This window comes from Etheostoma cragini, chromosome 3 (assembly GCF_013103735.1).
Source record: "Etheostoma cragini isolate CJK2018 chromosome 3, CSU_Ecrag_1.0, whole genome shotgun sequence".
NCBI classification, from domain to species: domain Eukaryota; kingdom Metazoa; phylum Chordata; class Actinopteri; order Perciformes; family Percidae; genus Etheostoma; species Etheostoma cragini.
This window is the reverse complement of record NC_048409.1, coordinates 7,916,751-7,922,165: the sequence shown is the minus strand read 5'-3', so window position 1 is coordinate 7,922,165 and position 5,415 is coordinate 7,916,751.

Sequence of the window (5,415 nt, the reverse complement as noted above, 5' to 3'; positions counted from 1 at the left end):
AATATCATAGGATTATGAGATTATTACTTTTTGATGTTTGTGTTTTATACTTCAGTTCAACAGTTTTCAATGCCAATAGTTGTTGTTTCAATGCCAAATTTTATTTTCAATACCACAGGTTACTGTCACTGTTCTAGCTCCATACTATTCACACCATTATGTTTATTTTGTGGTGCCACATATGGACAGCATTGTTCATGACAGGGGTCCCTAATGATGGACACAAATTCTGCATCTCACAATAGTGCATTCCTGTTTTGAGTATCTACTGCATTAGTCCATATCCTTGACGTTCCACTTCCGGGATTGCTCCGTTGCTGCCAGAAATTCCACTTTCTTCGTGTTGGAATTTTAAACTCTGGTGGATTCCTGAGGACTATAGTTGACAGCTCTTTAAATCTCTGCAGGTTAAATCCAGACAGCTAGCAAGACTCTGTTCAATCACAGTTCTCTTTCGCACAACTATTTTAAAACGGCTCCATGCAGAGCTTAGCAACGCCTATGATGATTGTGTTTGGTTAAAAGAAATGCCAATACACCAACGCACATTTTTCCCCCATCCCGGAATGCTGTGTGGACCAGCTAGACCCTCCTCTGCTCCGCATCATGTGGATGGTCTAGCAAAAGCAATACTAGTAGTTCATTAATGCTAGACAATAATGCTTTTTGAATTGTGGTAACAAATGCCAATATGCTCATGCAGTTGACAATGTGAGACTCAACTCTTGAATTAAAGCAGGACTACTTGATTTTTCATCAGATATGTTGGCAACATTTTTCCCCCATCCCGGAATGCTGTGTGGACCAGCCAGACCCTCCTCTGCTCCGCATCATGTGGATGGTCTAGCAAAAGCAATACTAGTAGTTCATTAATACTAGACAATAATGCTTTTTGAATTGTGGTAACAAATGCGAATATGCTCATGCAGTTGACAATGTGAGACTCAACTCTTGAATTAAAGCAGGACTACTTGATTTTTCATCAGATATGTTGGCAACAGCAGGTTAAGAAAAGGTAATCGGTGCCTGCCACTAATGTTTTGCTTTAATCAACAGGAAACCTGCTTAGTGTTACCGCTTCTATAGGACTAACAAGCTTGAATCAACATTGGTGTCCACATTCACAAAGCCTCCTTAAATTAAATGAGTGTCGGAATGGTACTTTTCCCCGAAATGTTCATTATAATTGAACTTGTAAGAATTAAAGATGGAGTCTTATAACTATGATTATTTTTTATCAAATTAAATTAATCCAACAAGAATATCTGAATGTATCTATGTAAACAATTTACCTGAGCAAGCTTTCCTGACGTGATCATATGTTCAAATGCAGAGAAACCATTTGGACATCGGGTCAACACAACAGATCTCTGCCTCCCTCTGCTGGCAAGGGCTACAAATTACCCATCAGCTATTAGGAAAGTGCTTCATCTTAAACACAATTTTGAATCTTACCTTAGCGCAGTCCAATAGAAATTAAATGTTTGTATTCTGTTTAGTTAAAAAACTGAAACAATACAACACAAGGGCATTTGGTAAGACTCCAGAGAAGGTAAATTCGTAATGGACAATGTTTCATCGTTGTTGATTGTATACACTGGGCCTTTTCTAATCCCCAGTTTTTGTGTCCCCTATTAATCTCCTCATGGTCTATAGCCACATTGGTCTACTTCCGGGCTTGCTCTCGTGTGGCTGGAAATTCGGCCAGATGTCACGTTTTTCGCATATCCGTTTTCGGATGTTTTTTTTTTTTTTTTTTTTTTTTTATTAATTCAAAATACAAACAAACAAGGCAGTAGAAAAATCAGACCAATTTAAAAAAAAAAATTTGCCTCGGGTCGAACAAGTCAAAAAATAACAGCATATACATATCAAATCAAAATTCAGAGGAAAGAAATGAGAGAAAAATAAAATAAATAAATAAATGACAAACAAATAAATAAAGAGGGCTATCTAAAATTAAATGAAAAGTTTCAAGTAGATAAACCAAATCAAGGGCTTTTCCCGTTTTCGGATGTCCGTTACCTTCCTCTTTCCTTGTGGTAGCGTTCTAACTCTGGTGGCTTTCTGAGGACTATGGTTACCTATTCCTTAGATCTCTGCAGGGTAAATCCAGAAAGCGAGCTAGACTATCTGTCCAAACAGAGTTTTCTGTTGCACGACAAATAACTTTTTAACATACACCAGAACAAGTTCCTTCCCCAGGCTGTTTTGCAGTGCCACCGTTGCATAAGACACGGCAAGATTTTTTGTTAGTTGAAAGAAAATATCAGTAGAAAACGGCACTCTAAAATGTAACTGTCATTCAATTAACAATTTTAGTGATGCCTTTTATACTATGGATTATACTCAATTCAATCTTCAATTTATTCAATAAAAGAATGTTGGTGATTTTCTTTCGTTTGTTTTAAATTCAACAAGCAATTCATTGTATTTAGCAGAATACCAAAAACAGTATAAGGGCATAACTGAGTACACGGTTTATGTATCGCTAGTAATATTGTTATTGCAGTATACAACGTTATCACTTGGTGACAGGGACAATTGGGGCTCTTCTTAAAACATCAAGGGACCACAGACTGGAGCCGTGAGAGGGTTAGGGTAAACCTTTTCTGATTAACCATTTATACAATGTGTGAATGAATTAATAAATCTTTAATTTTTGTGTCTGACCACTTACACGGCCAATCTATTATATGATTATTCAGACACATTTTAAAGAAACACGTTTTAATGGCTTGACAGCCCTACTTAAAATCGCTGATCGAAGAGTTTGGTTGATAAACGGTTTTGCTAGTCCTGTGTACAAGTTTAAACTGGTTTGATTTAATGCACACTGGCTGAACCAGCATTTGTCATTATGGCAAAGAAGTAAGACGTGGTGCCTGTGGCACCACAGCCTGTGGTGATGGCAGTATGGCACTATTGGGTAGTAGCCACGCTACATATGCAACACTGGTTTACTGTACTTACATCTCAATAGGGTCACTGTTATCTAAATCAAATAGCTATGCGGTAGCTTAGCTCTTTCAATGATTTACTGGTGCCGTAGTCTCCGCACCATCTACATTTCCTCAAGCGTTTGTGAAGCTCAAGTGCAACTGCTGAGGATTACTGACATCGTAAATACTGATGGGTATGTAATGTAGACCTACGTGGCTGAATAAAAAACTAATAGTTGGTGGGGACAAAACATTCTCAAGAGCAATTTATAAAGGGGACACAAAGATTACAGAAAATAATTTCTAAACCTAAAACACTTTTTTTTGCCCCGTTAGCGTGTGTATTGATTTACCATTTAGACAGTTATTTAAAAGATATATTATTCACAATACACAGTGTAGATTTTGAAGATATTTTTAGCATTGCAACTTCTTGTGGAAATGTAGCGGGCACCTATAGCCTGCCACACATATGTCTAGGTGTCCTTTGTATATCTCTAGAAATGTTCATCTGATCTTTTTCACACTTGGCGGGTGTATTGCAGGCATAGATACATCTTTATATAAAGTCTAAGATTGCAGGGGACCCAAGGGAGTGCAGGGTCAAATGTGGTTCAAATTGGCCAGATGGTAGTACTAAAACAATGTACTTTGCGTTTTGGTCTGTAACTTTTTAACCCCGTGTCTCAGAAACAAAATAGTTTTTTTTAAATTCGGTTGAATCTATCCATAAATTGGCATAGATATGACACAGATATACGGTACACATAACAAATCATTCTGCATTTAATTCAGTTTAATTTATAGTATCAAATCATAACAAGAGTTATCTCAAGACACTTTCCAGATAGAGTAGGTCTAGACTACACAATATAATTTACAAAGAACCAACAATTCCAGTAATTTCCCCAAAAGCAAGCATTTGCGACGGTGGTGATGAAAAACTTCCTTTTAGGGAGAAACGTTGGACAGACCCGGTTTCTTGGTAGGCGGTGTCTGACGGAGCCGGTTGGGGGTGTGACGAACAGTGGCAATAACAGTCACAATAAAGATAATGGAACTATGACTAGAAATAGTAATAGTAGTAGATCATGGTGTAGCAGAGCACTGCAGGGTGTACTAGTACATAGCGGGACGTAGCAGGGCATAGCAGGAAGCAGGACTACGGCAACATCTGCAACCATGATTTAGGTGCCACCCTAATCCAAGAAGACATGCTGGGTAAAAAAAGCAGAACGACTCTGGGGAATAAGCTCCACAGAACTAGGTTAGTAACAAACATTTCTGGGACATGGATGCACCCAGATAGAGAGGAGCTCAGTGTGTCAAAGGAAGTAAGTCCCCCGGCAGTCTAAAACTATAACAGCATGGTGCAAGGCAGACCTGAGCCAGTTCTATGAGGGTTGGTAGATCAATCTGATGACCATGAAGAGAAGCAGAGAAGAATAGGGTGACGTGTCTGCAGCGTTATTTACTTGTAAATTGTACTTACAGATACAAATAACTCTGCATTTATTTGTGCATTGTCTTTCACACAAGTTACAAATTCTTACGATATTGTTTTAGCACCACAGATATAAGCCACACTGTTTTGTGTGTCGATCCATTTAGAATTGCATTCCAATCAGTTTTTTTGCTACAGATTATGAGCAATCCCCAAATTCGGTACATAATATCTCTTGACCAAGCCGGACAAGTTGTCCGCTCATATGCAATGGGCATGGCTTATATTACATAAAAATATCATAATTTATAAACACTTGGGACAGTAAGGCCCAAGGTAAAGTAAGATGATTGGATTTTGGTCAAATCTTGAAAATGGGTTGTTTAAAAGGGAAAGAAGGAATCTGAAATCGTATTAGATCACAGAATGCAATGCTAGTTTGAATCCGGATCAAATCTTCAGTTTGTGTTGATCAAAACTTGTCAGTAGGATTTGGATAACTTTTATCCAAAAAAACAAGATTATCCTGATCCCAACAGGGGGTAGGATTTCAAGGTGGATTCCAGGAAGAAAATGTAGTAAAACTTTAAAACTGGTCAAAAAATACATTATTTCATTAGTGTATATAGGCTACTTTTATTTATATTTTGCCTTTGACTTGTGCAACTGTTGTAACAGTGATAAAGTAGACATAGGATATCAATTAAGTTATTCAGTATAGTTAAGTAAAAAATAAAATATAACTGATCTTGTCCTCATGAAACAATCCTCCCAAATAGATTTCAATAACAAACAAAAATAATATATTTCCCCTCCTTGTTACTTTTCATTAGAAGCTGGTGCTCGTCCACTTTACAGGCGAGGCGCAGTTCATCTCGAACGAGCCTATTGTGTGTGAGTGTTTATCTGATGAGCAGGTGGCACCTTGTACGGCAGCCCCGGCCACAGTGTATGAATAGGCTCGTTCGAGATGAACTGCGCCTCGCCTGTAAAGTGGACGAGAGCAGGCGGCAGCAGCGGGGGCGGGGA